This window comes from Amblyomma maculatum, chromosome 6, assembly GCF_055883805.1.
Source record: "Amblyomma maculatum isolate TAMU_Amacu chromosome 6, ASM5588380v1, whole genome shotgun sequence".
Classification (NCBI taxonomy): domain Eukaryota; kingdom Metazoa; phylum Arthropoda; class Arachnida; order Ixodida; family Ixodidae; genus Amblyomma; species Amblyomma maculatum.
Genome location: NC_139349.1, coordinates 39,491,813 through 39,507,705, shown reverse-complemented (window position 1 = coordinate 39,507,705; position 15,893 = coordinate 39,491,813). Strand labels below are relative to the sequence as shown.

The 15,893-nt window shown below is 46.2% G+C and overlaps 1 protein-coding gene across 1 annotated transcript in view; it reads right to left on the bottom strand.

The window, feature by feature from the left end:
- Window positions 1-15,893, bottom strand: part of LOC146185590 (aminopeptidase N-like) — a 106,595-nt gene that overhangs the window by 46,002 nt on the left and 44,700 nt on the right. The gene's annotated exons all lie outside the window — the stretch shown is intronic.

The window sequence follows — 15,893 nt, the reverse complement described above, 5'->3', positions numbered from 1 at the left end:
CAGCGGAGTGAGTGTTCAGCTTTTGTCGAATTAAATTTGCCCTTCGTACATCAAAATCGCGATAATGGGGAAAGGAAAGAGAGAGAAGCTTTGCTACTGGTACAATCGAAGTCTGAATTGATCAATTTTCGATTATGAATCACCACTCGACCAGCTTCCATTGTTACCTCTGTGTGTTAGCCGTAACTCGGGACAATTTAATATCATTCGTGCATGGGCAGCTTAACCACAAGAGTACCCTCGAATCGTCAGTGGTACAAAAACGACAATGCTGTCTTGGAAGATAATTTGTTGTACTAAGCCACAAAGGGTCTAAGACCTATTGTTCAGTCATGATAAAGCACACGCGGCGCCAGAACAACTCTCACTATCGCAGGTGCGAGCTATACTGAAAAAAAAAAAATAAAAAAAAGGGGGGGGGGGGGGGCGATGCGCCTCCCTGCTACCGCTAACGATCATGGCGCTTGTTTTGTTTCGTTTATTGAACGTTTTTTCAGAATTACGCACAAGCCTTGTAGTGTACGGGATGGAAGACTGGATAAAATACGTATCGTCAGATATATAGGTGTGATAACGTAAGCGCATAAAACCGTTTCTTACCTCAAACCTAGAGGATGAGATAAGAAAATGCTGGCCTCTTTTCTTCTGTGTTGGCTTTTTTTAGTAGCCTAACGTGACTGATATTCTAAATGGTACGACCATACCATGAGAAGGAAAGTGAGAAGTCTTAATGACAATGTTAGGAAACGAATTCAGCAAAGACGTTTCCTTATCACTGTACATCATAGGCGACACATTACTACAACAAAGACACGGTTTTTTTTGGCGCGAATTCACATTTTGGTATCAGATATGGTTTAGCGTATCTGCAGCAGCTACCTACTGTGTTCTCGCGCGATAGCTTCGAATTAATGAGCAATAGTTTAAATTAATTTGGCTAAATATGTTTCACGAGGAAGTTTTGGCCTGACATAGATCATGGTCTAATGTTCGACACGTACTGAAAAATGGTAAACACCAGTGGTTCAGGGAACGCTGTCATCGCATATATGCTAAGAACTTCTGGAAGTGTTTCGGGAAAACGTTTTTGAGAGCAATCTTTTTCTTCATTTTTTAGCTTCACAATAAGAATCAATATATCCGCATATCTTCACTCAGCAGGCTCCTGATTTTTTGCAACTAATTTGCTAGGAAGCTCCCCTAGGAAGCTTTCTATGACAGGATGACTTATTTGTTGTGCTCGCAGCACGAACTCCAGAGGCAAACTGCTGGCATGCATCAGAAACGGACCATTTCTATCAATATGTTTATAAAGATATTTACAATATTCCAGTCACCTCACAGCCATTTGGAAACGCGCCACATTGCTTTCCTATGAAAGTCTTAATTACTCATTCCGAGCGCAGGACAAATTTTAGAAACAAAACTTCCCTATGCATCGAACGATTAGATAATTTATATCAATATGTTCATAAAAAGTATCTCACAACGTTTTGCATTGTCTCACAACTGCTTTAAACATACAGCCCATTGGTTTTTAAGGGAGGTTTTAATAACTCGCTGCGAGCGAATGAAATAAAAATGAAATCAAAATTTTTACCACTCATCGAAGGCTCCCAATCAATTTGTGCATGACAGTATATTATAATATCCCAACGTTACTTTATAATTAAAAGGTGTAGCAGAAACTCGGGCCTGGATTTTCAGCTTAAATTCATATTGCGACGAACCTCGTTGACCCCAATTATTTAAAAAGCCATATTCATAGCAAAACGTTACCACATACATACACAAAGCTAGATATGACCATTCCAAACTTACTAGGGTTTGCTTTACATTAAACTAGAACAACCTAAACATTAGTATATATGTTAAGCTTGAAAGGAACGACGACGTTTGACACTCAGAATTTCCCCTGGACAGGTGGACTGATAGCGAAAATACCAGATGACGCCTGCGTCGATGTGCCACCTATTTTGCCGCATAAAAAAAAGCATCCCCGCGAAGTCAAACCGAAGCGTATGATCTAATGACCACCAGCACGGCTGTTTTGTCACTGTGCTGCTTATAATATCTAAGCTTAGCTTAGGCCCAGGCTTAACTGGAAGTCAAGAAGGTACTTAAAGTTTTAATATACCTCTAAGACCTATTCAATTTTATTTTGGAGGCAGCTTATTCTGCCAAAGTTCACCGTTACCACAAACAAGTAATTGTATACGTTGGGCGGCTATGCTGCTTAAGTCCGAGACTAAAATAAGAGCTAGAACCTATAGCCGACTCACATACGCAATGCAGGCGCAAAATCAGTGAATTCGACGTCTTTGGTGAGGGGATAAGCCGATATTATTTCACGCTGTACATGGGGCAGCGCAAATAGCGGCAGCTCTCAAAATGCAGATTTATACAACGGAGCGGTGGTATGACGCGATGTCTATCGACAGCCTGGAAGAGCAGTGAACGCTGATCGACTAGACCACGGTTGCCGCAATAGACGCAGGGACCCTGGACTAAGAGCTCCAACCAAGGGCAACCAAAACTTTTGAGTCGAAATAAAATTTTTCTCCCTGAGCTGCATTCTCCCATCGTTCTCCCTGAGCTGGTTTGTTGTAATATTCATGCAATAATATTTGCTTACAAAGTAAGATCATATTAAAAATCGCTTTTCACTAGAACCATCAAGAAAAAGGGATAAGCCTTATTCTACATAGTAAACGAAGAACTGAAGTTGCCATTCGTACATCAAAATCATGACAATGGGGACAGGAAAGTAGAGGGAGAAGGAGCTCGGCCGCTGGTACAATCAAAGCTGTTGCGCAAGTCCCTCTCACGGCCGTCTGGAAAGGCCTCGCGTACGATGCATGACCGACAGAAGGGTTCAGGGCTGCAACATTCGAAGAAGGCCCTGAATGCAGTCCTTGAATACAAGACTGCACGTTTAAACGACAGGGCGGTGCCCGCACTCAGTTGCACAACCTATGGCTCGGTGAAGACAGTAACGATTACAAGTAACTTTATTTGCTCTTAGCAGACGTCGCGGTATATCGGAATTTCTGTCCAGCAATAAATTGTTGCTCTGGCATGATTTGCTTGCTGTTATCACAGTGGTTTCCTATCTGATGCACATCCGGTCAAGGTCGCCGTTGAATACACAAAGGCATGCCAAGGAAGCATATTTCTGATTATGGGCAAATGCGTAACATGTTGCTGCTTGACTATGTATGAGCTACATAGGAAACATGAGCCAAATGAAACAAGAACCACGGCAGAGCAACTTCCTCACCGTTGCCGCGCCTGCCGTCAACACAATGAACTGAGTGACGTAACTGTGACGTCGGAAAGCCGCTTCCATCGTCTGATTCGAGCGACAACAAAATAAACGCGATGCAGTGCCCATTGCCTTTCTCCAAGGATAGCATAAGGCCCGCCGATCGGCCGAAGGCGACACGAACGTGTAAAGGGCAAAACCAGTTTGGAGAAGACAAGGAAAGAGCGATCGGCCCCCTCCTGATGGTAAGCGAGTTCCACGACGCCCCGACATAGCGTGCAATCGAAAGGCGCCGAACTGTTTCTTGGTGAGCAAGCACGGTCAGCCGTCACATGGAATACAGGTGGAGTAAGAAGGCATGGAAACAAGGAAGAGCCCGAAGAACGGCAGTCGAGGGAGCCCAAGATAAGCCAGTGCACATTGCACCGGTGTTGCACTAAGCCTGTTTGTTTTGTCATCTTCGCTATTTTGATTGTTTTCATTACACGTGCTCCTATCATGTCAGTGAACACCATTTTTCTACAGGCCACGTTGCGCTTAAGATGGGCATCATAATTTCCCTAGTGCCTCCTAGAAAGCATGGACAACAAGAAAACTGGTACAGTTGACCGTCCTTCGGTACAGCAGATCAGTTACAAACGTAGAAACTATATACAAGTGAACTGCTTGCAATTTTACGTCGTTATGAGACTACATAGATAGTGTTTTATTTGCATTATTTGAGATGAACAGCTCCACTTTAGCGAGGAAAAAAGGACGACACAAACTGCCCCTGCAAAATTCGCGCTATTCATCTCAAGGTCATATCAACTCGCCCAAGCATCTCCTCTACGTAGAAACTCAAAAACATGAGTGCCCTTAAGACAAGGACTCTCGCGAATTTTTCATGCCATCTCTCGATGCACTAGTTCCAAGCAACAGAACAGATAATTTTGTAAACCAACTGGTTTCCAGCAATTCAATTCAACTTCTGAAAAAAAAAATCTCTCTACAATTATAGTTTTGCGAGGCCGCTACATCTCTCAAAAGAACACCTAACGCGGCAATACGTACTCGAGCACGAGTGACTGCCCCTCTCTAAACGAGCGCACCAACCTAACATCCCACGGTCTCAACGTTCGAAGTCCGCAATGAAGATTTATATTAGACCGTCGAGAATGACAGAGCGCTTCAACGTTTAAATGCAACTCCGCCTAACGCGAAAACCACATGTCGGGTAAGTTTTCAACAAGCGGGCGAACACTTTCTAGCCAATATGTTATGAAGCTATGAAGAACAAGTTTGTGCAATGCTCTTTAAACCAAGAACAAATTGCTTCCGGCTTTTTAGCGGTTGCTTAAATGATTTACGACACTATCTTTACACACAGCGTTCAACAAAATTCCTTTGCAGGTTTTTCAGCCACTCAGCCATATACACCGCCGAAAGTTCAAATAACTTGTAGCTGCATCGAGGGTGCAGTCGTTTCTTTACAAAATGAGGACGCGAAATTGTTTGCCAGCGGTCTTTGCCGTAGGGAAGCTACACGTGGCAGACCTCGCTGCACCATCCTATGATCTCGTCTTCATTCTGTCACCTTGTCACCGGTAACAATAGTATTTCAAGTGGTACGCCCTTCGTTGGTGGTAGCAGGCCTACAGAAGAACACCCCGACGGAAATGTTATAGCGGAGTAACCAATTCTCACCCTTATCAGGGAAAAGAAGCCTAAATATATAAATTATTTATTTATTTCAAAAAATTACATACAAATACGAGCCTGCCCAAGCCAACAATGGGCTTGTGGGGCAGGCTCGGCAGAATGGAGCAAGCCCAGGGGCGGCACAGTAAGTCAATTGCACAAGACTCAAACTAAAAACTAAAGAAAGGCAGTAAGAAATGACAGACCGCTTGAACGCTGGAGGAAATGACGTCATGGGCTTGAGATTGTTTACTAAGTTGTGAATTCATATAGAAGAAGCAATAAAACACACAAACCGAGGAAAATAACGATGCGCTATGGCAGCTTTCCGGCGCGGTCATCCGCATATGCTTGAGAACAGGAACGCATGGCACAAATTTGTCCCTGCTGTCATCAAATGAATCTCCCGCGGCGAGAAGAAGTTGCCTGGCTTGTTTTACCTGAACACCAGCCTAGCATTAGCGACTCGACTTGAGGCGAGCAGACTGCGTTGCACTAGTTATAGTGACGAAAGACGAATGCAACACCAAGAAATTCTGTTCCAGCCTGTCTATGCATCCTGTACGAAGCTTGTATACGCTTCAGCATGGCAGGAAGTTACAGATCTAAAGATCTTGAGAAACATCGTTCGCAGTGTGGAAGCCTGGCCGAGTTTGTATGACATTGCATATATTTGAAAGAGTGAAATCTGAAAAAGAGACGTCAGTAAAACAAGAGAAAAGTGAATACTCGAAGGTCAGCGAAATTTAGCCATCATGTTTCTCCTGCTTTAGCACACCTTTGAATATAGTTGCCTTAGAATTTTGAGGTCTTTCACATTTTTTTTTTATGAAATGCCAGGAAACACGGCAAGAAAAAAGTATAACTGGACACTTGGCTAGAAAGTGACTCAGTAGGAGGCGTGAGAGCCACTAGTAAATGGGGATCACGTTTAGGTCTCAGTGATCAAATCTTAAGCCTTCCCTAGGGTGGGTAGATTAGTCAAGATTCTGGATGTCACCCGATTTTTATCCAGTGCGTATAGATTCTACACGCACTCGCCAGCAAAGGACCGTTATCTCCTTGCATTTGATTTCCATCCAAATGAATGACCAAACGAGAATGTCATAACGGTTTCAACTACTGATCGATTGAGACTGAACGTCAAGCGCTGTCGCATCTGATAAGCTTCTATGAGCCCGTGCTCTTTTCGAAGCTGCAGAGGGAAGGCTGCGACGCTTCGGCGCTATAGGCGCGGCAGGAAAAGAGAGGCAAGTGCAATAATATGGGATTTTTTTTTTTTCCCGGGTGTTTCTGGTATCGCACATTTTTTGCAAGCTTGCTTGGCAAGCGATTCCGGAGGGTGAGTAGGAAAGTCCCGACTGCTTTTCCGAACATCTGCTTCTTTTCTATTGACCTAGGAAATTTTTCCAAAGGAATGCGGCAGAGAGGATCAGCGGGGCGATATGGCTCGTGGCCGGAGTGTAAATCAACGCGCAATTTTTGCAACGGCGGCATAAATATGATCCCTTAGAAGTAGTTTCAGCCTGGCGCATAACGTGACTCATGCACTGCGACTACACCGTTTGCGAGTATTACAGCACTGACACTTTCTGAGCAGATAAATTTGTTTTGTTGTCTGGCAAGCCAGACAGACCATGTGTTGCTGTATAGCAGAAAGAGACTTTTGTTTTGTCTTTACAAAATATACTGTGTGATTACTTTGGTGTACGGGTAAACTTTAAGAGGCAGGTTCTGTCTTAAAGCACTGCACTATGCGTGCGGCCAGCAAGAAAAAAAGTTTTTGTTCGATGTGAACAATGAAACACCGTGCACCTAAGAAGCACCTACAAAAACGGCTCAACGAAGCACACACATGATGGCCGACAGCTCTTTCAGGCGTGAGGAACAAAAGCCAGTGTTGCAGCAAGCGAAACGCAGTGAGCGAGAGAAACGCAATATTTGCAACTCCTCGCTTCAACTGTCAGCCTCCACGGCCAGCACCCGATGCCAAAAGCGCTGTTTCGAACTTTGTCAGCGCAGACGAGAGTTATAGCGCCCCTATTCCACCAGGTTCAGCACAGCTGGAGCGCTGACAGAGCAGTCCGAAAACAGAACACTTTGGCAGCAGTACCCATAAACCGTTACTTACTCCCCCTCCCTCCCCTTTCCCCTTCACAAAGATTTATACAAAGTACTAAGGTGTCCACTGGAGCGGGAAGATCAGTCCTAAACAACCACTTCTGGGGAGTAAAAAAAAAATTACGCCACCCTGCATACTCAATTTAGAATCAATTACTCAAAAAATAACTAGACCGTGTAAAGCACCGTCTTGCAACGCTCATTTTTCAAAGTGAGCGAGAAATGCCTAACGCGAGGACACAAACCGTAAATGTTGTCACCGAGGATGTTGATGCAGCCCTCAGCTGTGAGAAGCTTGCAGATATAAAAAAGAAACAAACGACTACTGTCAAATACATGACGCCACTTTAGACTCGGTAGCTAGATTATTTATCTGGCGCCGTGTTCTCTACTTTCACCAAGGATAAGCTATGTTTTCTCTTGCTAACAGGCGCCAGGAAGGGTTCACAGATTCAGCACTGCGGTGACAAAAACACGGCTCCAGTAGCACCTGTGGATCTACGCAGCTGCTATTTACACCACGTGCGCCGGCGTTTCATGTATTGCCATCCTTAACGCGGAAAAAGAGCGTCCGAGTGCGCCCTCCGCACATCTGCTCATAGTAAATGGATTGGAGCGTATAGCGCAGAGCAACAACTGGTTTAAAGCCTAGTATCAGCTGATTCTCCCCATGGAAGTCCGCTTCCCCAAGCGTGCTAAGTTCAGCGCAATCCAGAGCCAAAAAGTAGGCATCTGACTAGAATATAGGATAACCTACATATTAGGAGTACAATAGAAGCAGCCTTACATATCGTGACAGTTTCACAACGGAACAGCGCCTTATAGAGGTTGCGAAAGACACCAGTTTGAATCCTGTTCATTCCTTTCGTTGACATTTTTTCAGTATTGAAAAAAAAAAAAAAATGTTTCGTACAGTCCGCAGTGTCGCCGCGAGAGTACGATCGTCACCCCTTTAGCTTAGCAGGCTACCCTTTTTCCGATGCCCTGACGATTTAGACATGTATGGAACTTGGTATATCAGTGTGTGCCACGATGAAACAACCAACGGTGTTGTCCACTCTTTAATTGACGGACGTGCGTCGTTTCGTCCAATTCGGCGTGGGTTTACCGAATTAGCGGAAGTACCATGAAGAAAGGGACTGCACAGCGTACTGTTCGTTTTGGGCAAGTGTTAGCCAATGAAGTAGGCGGAAAATTCGGCGAATGCCGAGGTGCACATGATCAGGTGTTATAAATATGCGAGCTACACCAACGCAAACGAGACTGCGCGGTCACCGAAATGCAATTAGGAGGTGCAGTCAGTCAGCAGCTGAGTACTTAAGTCCTGTTGGCAGATCGAATCGTAATTATGGTGTCCTACAAGCAGTAAGAGCTTCCGTGAAAAAAATGAGTCAGTCACCCCGCGCTCTCTCTAGGACGGGATCAAAGCATGTGAGCTTCGAGGAAGACGCGAACAATAAAAGCAGCCTACTATGTCTTAAAAAATAATAAACAGGCAAATCAAGAAACGCGATCTGCTTTTGAACCGTTGCATAAGTAATGACAGACGTCAACAACAAGAGGAAATGCATGATCGTGATGGCAGTGTTAGCTGAATCAGCAGCGCATGAATTTAAGGGCCATAAGATAGCCGCGCGCACACGTCAAGAACAGGCGAGCTGGTATAGAATAAGTATAAAGAAAGGTAAAAATGCCACGCGCGCGACTACAAGCGCGTAGAGAAAACACGCGCGTGAAAGGAGTCCCTTTGATGCGCAAGCTGACTGAGTGAGGAAGCGGGAGAGAAAAGGAGGTTCTTGGCATCGCTCGCGCCCGCACATGGCTGCGTTACGTCACGCGTGAATTGAAGCAGGCGTCCGTCCGTCGCGCTCTGTCGTCGCTCAAAGAGTGCGACGCCTTTGTGAAGGGGAGAAGTGCGGAGTGAGCGACGCCTGATCAGCCGCTTATTTCGGTGCATCGCGATTGGGCTTGCACAGCGGAGGAAAGCAAACACAGCATCCACAAGGGGAGGATGCCTCCCGAGACACGCAACACTCTGTGGGCTACTCCCATGTGCGAAAGGGACTGCGAGTTCGAATGAGGACTGAGCCGAATTAAAAGGTTTTACGAAAAGGTTTTAAGGATGCGATCAGCCGTAGGAATAGCGATAGTCGCTGATTCGGCTTTTTAGAATCAAAGTAGGCATCGTCGGCGCTTCCTCCTTATCGCGCGCGCGCGCGCGCGCGCGCGTGTGTGTGTGTGTGTGTGTGTGTGTGTGTGTGTGTGTGTGTGTGTGTGTGTGTGTGTGTGTGTGTGTGTGTGTGTGTGTGTGTGTGTGTGTGTGTGTGTGTGTGTGTGTGTGTGTGTGTGTGTGTGTGTGTGTGTGTGTGTGTGTGTGTGTGTGTGTGTGTGTGTGTGTGTGTGTGTGTGTGTGTGCGTGCGTGCGTGCGTGCGTGCGTGCGTGCGTGTGTGTGTGTGTGTGTGTGTGTGTGTGTGTGTGTGTGTGTGTGTGTGTGTGTGTGTGTGTGTGTGTGTGTGTGTGTGTGTGTGTGTGTGTGTGTGTGTGTGTGTGTGTGTGTGTGTGTGTGTGTGTGTGTGTGTGTGTGTGTGTGTGTGTGCGCGCGTGCGTGCGTGCGCGGGAGGGGGGGTGTCATCAGACTGATTTCTGCGTCAATGAAGATAATGAAACGGCTGCAGGTTTGTAAGCCACCGTGCCACTTCACAGCTTATGAGGACTCCAGTAGGAGACGCAGTTGCCGATTACATTTTCAGGAAGTTCGCGCATTGACTAACGTGGTTGTGTGCGACATTTGAAGTAACTGACCTGGTTTTTTTACACCATTTCAAAGATCAACATCGAAATTCTTTATCCCACCCTTTTTCTCAGACCGGCCACCGGTAACAAGCAAAAAAAAAAAAAAACGAAGTTGTGCGCCACGGTTGTTTGTCGCATGACTTAATTTTTTGCTCCAGGCAGACCCTATAGACTGCGTGCGTCTACTGGGTCATCCATGTCTTCTAGCAGTAACCGCATTGCAAATTGTCGGGGTCACGGCCAACGTTTCACTTTACTCCTCCAGGTAAACGAAGCATTGAGAACGGATCACACTAAACGTGACCTGTTACCGACACCGTTAAGGCTGTGAGGATGCCAAATTGCGCTTATAAAATCGCGACAAACAGCAACCAGCGCGGACTGGACACTACTATAACCGTCACATGCCATGCCTGTAGATATCAACGTCAACCTTATTTGGATATCTTGCGCCGCACCGTGGCCACGACTTCGCCCTGTCGTACCTCCTTGTGCTGAGAATTTAGCGAGGGTTTCAGGTAGTCAGTTCTAATCTGAAGCTTTTCACCATATTGCCCCTGTCTTTACACCGGTGTTTCTTATCATGAAAAAGCCCATTCACCTTGATTTACCTCGACAAAGTCTCGTCCCATCGGCACGCGCGAAAAAAAAAAAAAAACAAAACAAAAAACGATGCTACAGCTCGCATACTACAGCGTCGCTGCATGGGACCTATCAGAGTAGATCTCTTACCACCAAGCGCTTTTCAGGAAGAGACAGGGCTATCTAACACGTAGCATTGAATAGGAGGGAAATGCTTGAAGAGTTTAACACAACATGGCTTAATCCACTTCCTTTATCCACGAAGATGCCAGCACGGAAGTAGGTACTCAGCGAAAAGTAGGTACTTACAATTAAGACACAAAGCATGCTATCGGGCAGCATCGCTTACTATATCTATAGTTGCGTATTCGGCGTTTTACTGTTTTACTATTGTAGTGAGCATCTCTGACACATCCTTCTTCTAATTGAAGCCTGATGTTTTTCCTTACTTGTCAAGGTAAGTATTAAAGTGTGCCGATTAAGTCATCCCTCCCTCGAACTGGCAGCACCGTTTACACTTCGCAGTAGTCAAAAGAAGTCAGTGTGCATTTTTGAATAAGGGCTACTGTCTGCTAAATCTGGCTTGAAGGCGGCGCACCGCGGACGCGTGGATTCTGTAGAAAGCATCAGTGTAAGTTATGGTACAATATTTGACGAAACGCAGAAAACCACTGACAGTGAGAACTGGAAACGACTATAATTGCTCCACGAATGGCAATCTCTTTCTGCCAAGACATCGGATAACGCGCTATACGCTGCACTCAACTGGAAGCCCGTACGAGCAAAAGGAGGTGGCGATAAAGGAAGGAAAAGCGCGCTAAGTGAGCGGAAGGCCTGGAAGAGAAGGCTCGATGGTTCTGCAGTGCGCGATGAGTCGACGACGGCGCCTTCAAGAGGAGACCGGAACCCTCCCTTCCCGTCTCCGTGTCGACGACACCCGAGAGGCTCTTCGTGGGAGGAGCGCCGGGTCGCGGCAACACGGGGTCGGGAGCTCAACAAGGGCCCGCTTCTTTGGCCCCTCATCGAGTGACGCTGCTGGGGAGGAAGAGCGAACAGCACCGACATCGCGAGCCGGCTCTCGCTGCGAATTCTCAGCGTTGACTGCTCCCAGCTACAGCAGCAACAGCTCAAGCCGCTTCACCAGTTATATAACAGCAAGCAGTGCACGTTCACTGCTGACACCGTACGCGGCTCAGACTGCGAGTCGGAAGGGATGGAGACTGTCCGTAAAGGACCTCTCCGATTTATCTCCAGGCAAATATTTTGGGCGTTGAGCGTCATCCCCGCCTCCCTTTGGCGCCGCCACTGTTCACGTTCAGCGTGTGAAACTGTAACTGGTAATAGTACCTCATTTACATTTACACCTCTGTTTATTCATTTGTTCTCTAAGAAAATTAAAAAGACGGCGCAGAAAGCGCCTGAGTAGCTCCAGCCATGAACATTCTACTCAAGGCACGTAGCCGACATTTTCTGCGCTAATGCAAAAGGGACTCATCTTTGTTCGATATAATTCTTCCAGAAACTTGCAGTGCTGCTATCGGCATTCATATATTTGAAAACAGTTAGGAGTATTTTCGTTGCAAAATTAAGTGGGAACATCGGAATTAGTGTGAAAAGAGACTTTTGGGATACGCCATCAGTTCCTTTCCTACCAGGTCGTAGCCAGTGACAACACGCGGGTTAGGACGGAAAGGAACCTCCAGCTATCAGTCGATGGATGAAAAAGTGGATGACGCCTTAAAGAAGGTAAGACGGCAAGGCTTCATAAAGCGTGGAGCTTCGCTCACTTAGATTTCTTTCTGGAAGACTAGCAAGAAACAAAGCGCATGCAGTTCGGAACTGCGGCTATCAACGGAGGGGGACGCTTGAGATAAAAAGCACGGGTCTATAACGGTCAGACTCCGGCAGTCCCAGAATGCAACGAGGAACAATATCATTACGGTGCAGCATGGGCAATCCGTGAGTTGTGGGCCTTCCTAATGAAATTTTTGTCAGGAAGATTTTACATTAGCCGCCCTTTTTGTATTGTCTCCTTTGACCGAGAGACAAGGGCTAATAATGTCCGTTTCTCCGAAAACAATGCATTCTGGTTGAGTAAGAAATCGGGCTTGACGTAGTCTTTATGTTGGGCCAGTATCACGGCAGTGTTTATTGTCGATGCGAGAGAACAGAGTGCCACGAGAACTTTTGGTTGTCACTTGAGATCTATATTTCCGGTTGGCTCACAATGGCTGACACTCTGCTTCCCTACCGGGCCCCTCTTGTGGCGCATCTGTCATGGAGAATGAGAGCCAATCTTATCCGTGTTTCAACGAAGCGGACAAGTTTTCGCAACGATTGTTTCCAGTGACGCAGAACGACAAGGTAGACAATGTGTCGCTACGAGTCCGAAAAGTGGTTGGGCGTACATAGAGATACAATGCTACACTTTTGCAGTAAGACGAAATGGTGAACTAAGGCAAATCTTCCACACATTCAAGCTACCTGGACCAAGGCGCTCCAATATACGACTTCGAATGAAGGTAAGGCTAGCCTGCCAAAGTGATCGCTCTATATGTAGCCTCCGCCAAAGGCACAACCTAACGTAGATTCACCTCAGTGCGCAGACAGATCATAGAGTGACTACTTCGCGAGAGCGAATTTTGCTCTTTGAAAACAGTGCAGTAACAGTCATAACAATGTCGTTGTGCACAAGACATGTAGCTCTATACTCTGAAGTACGCGCACACTGGCCCGCGAATACTAAGTCTCCGTATACGGTAACGTACCAAGCTCAACGTTCCCAGTAAACGTTCTTGCCAGTATCCCAAGTCAACCTTATAAGACATATTCTGGCTCCAACATTTCCTACCTCCCTCCTGAGATAGTACTCATTATGCAACATGCGAAAATGAGCAAAATCGTCATTGTCATTGCTATCATCATCACTATTACTACTATCATTATCGACTAAATGCACTGTCATTGTCTTCGCTAATGCCTTCACTAACTACATCATCACTGTCACCTTTACTATGATTCTCACGCTAGACGAGGATAATTATTATCTGTTTCTCACGAGCCCGGTGTGGAGTAGTGGTCTGTGTGCTAGGCTGGGTTCGTAGGGATATTGTGGTCCGATTCCCGGTGGAGACAGATTTATTTAATTTTTTTTACGCGTCAGTGCGTGCGAACATTTCCTGTGAACATTTCTTGCGAACCCTTTCCTTGTGAACGTTTCCTCAGCCCATGAACAAATAAAGTAAAATAAGATTGTATAATTATTCGACAGAACACGTTTTTGGTACATCGCACGAAGACTGCGCATTCCACATGATAAAGTCCCCTCTACTGCGAGCAGTGTCCTATTTCAACTCAACCATGGCATGGAGTCCCTGCGCAGCACCGACCTGAGTCAATGCGCTTACAGCACCTTGGTCGAACGAGCCCGGCTGAGTCAGCACACCAGGCGCAAGAGAGTTTGCTCAGCCCGGCCCGATAGCGTTTGCACGAGCCAGACAAACGAATTTCAGCCCGACGAGCTGAGTCGACCTACTTTTTGTCAGCTTCGTGAAACGCCCTAACTTTAGATGTGTGCATCGAAATCAGAAGCACGAGAGAGAGGTAGAGAGTAGTGAAAGCTTATGTTTAGCGTTTTTTCGCGACCCCTGCAGACAAAGTGTGGGTTGCGGGCCACTGCTTCAGCTGCCCTTTTGGCCTTTTGTTTCCAGTACATCGAAACGCGTAGTGATAGTGGTAGTTGGGCTGCTGGCAGTGAAATTAAGACGAATAGCCTTTGTCAGAAATACATAGCCCAAAAGTTTGAATTTTAACCAAAGTTTAGTGGGGCCTTTGAAACGCTTATAGAGGGCCTAATTCAGATAGGTGACACTCGGGACGATGTCAATTGACACAATAAATTGCCCTGCAGTGGAACCCCTCGGGCTCTTTACTTTTGACACTGGCTGTACATATGCAAACAGAAGTAGGTAAAGGTAGCAACGTGTTTCCTTCACAAGCGGTGGTTGGCTAGAAAAAATTTGGACACGTGGCAGCTGTAGATTAGCAGTCATCGCTGGAGCGGCTTCCCTCGTACACACAACATTCTTCTACTGCTACAAGCGTGATTAAACTCAGAAACTAACAGCGCAATCAGTTTACTTATCTCCGCGTCTGTACACGAAGTAAGCCGTAAATAATTAATTAGATCGATAATTAATCTAGAAGTTCGTAATTATCTTGCAAAAGAACTGTATCTCATGCCATTGTCTCTAAAGGTCAGCGTACTGGCCTTGAGGTCTAGCGTGGTTATACCATGATTCTCTGAACTTATGATCTCTCAGGGAACGCAGCCTGAGCGCCCAGGTCCAACCATTCCAGGTTGCGCAGCATTGCTTGACGTTCATCAGAATGGCGTAGTACACGAGACAGAAATACTGCACATCATCTACGGCGTAAGACTTCCTCAAACAATGCCCATAATGCACCTTTACCGATGTGCCCCCGTTTCCCTGAATTATGACTGACAACCAAAGGTGCAAATGCTGCACACTTTAGATAGTAATCTCGCTGCTAGCGTAATGTATTTGTTCAGTCGTGAGCAAAAATGGTATACTACACTCAGCCAGTGAAAGAGCTCGGGAAAACTGCATCGAAATCGTCAGCGTAAGGGTCAGCGACATCGGCACATGCACGTGGATAAAATGAGACACCGCCACTATTGTCTTGATCTTAGATAGCTGTTGCAAGATAACGTTGGGATGCAGTTTTCTTAAGCTCCACCACCGGCTGAGTGTTGTATACCACTTTTGCTCACGACTATACATCTTACGCACAATACTAGCAGGTGTCACTATGTCAAGCGAGCCAGTGCATAAATGCACCACACGGTCGTTCTGCTTCATCGCCGTTGTACAAAAGTCTTTATCGGCGACACGCCTCAGTGGCTCAGCAGCTATCGGGTTCGGTCGCTGATACCAGTGCCGCCGAATTGAACCGTGGCTGCACAGTCAGCATTGCAATGAAGGCTAAATGCAAAAACGCCCGCGTCCTGGGCTAAGTCAGCACAAAATGCCACCTGAGTGTTTTTTGGAAAGTAACTCGCTGCCCTTCTCTATGACGCTCCTCATGGTGCAAGTGCAGCATTGGGATGTTAAACCCCGCTCTCACGCCATACCATAACGCAGAAATGGGAAATCCGCCACTGGTATATACGGCCACTGCAAAATGACACCAAACGTAAGACACATCTCAAGCATATACATGAGTATAGTATATTCCTAATTTAGACGATGCAATAAAGCCAGACCAAAACAAGTTAGGCAACAAAAGAGTGTTCGGCGGATCCTCGCCCTTTCCGTCGCGACAGAGGACAGCATGGGAGGCCGATCTGCGGGTTTCTCAAAAGTTTAGCCAAAAATGGCTTGTGGACAGAGTTCTCCGTGAAACTGAGACGCGTGGTCTCCAGGACAA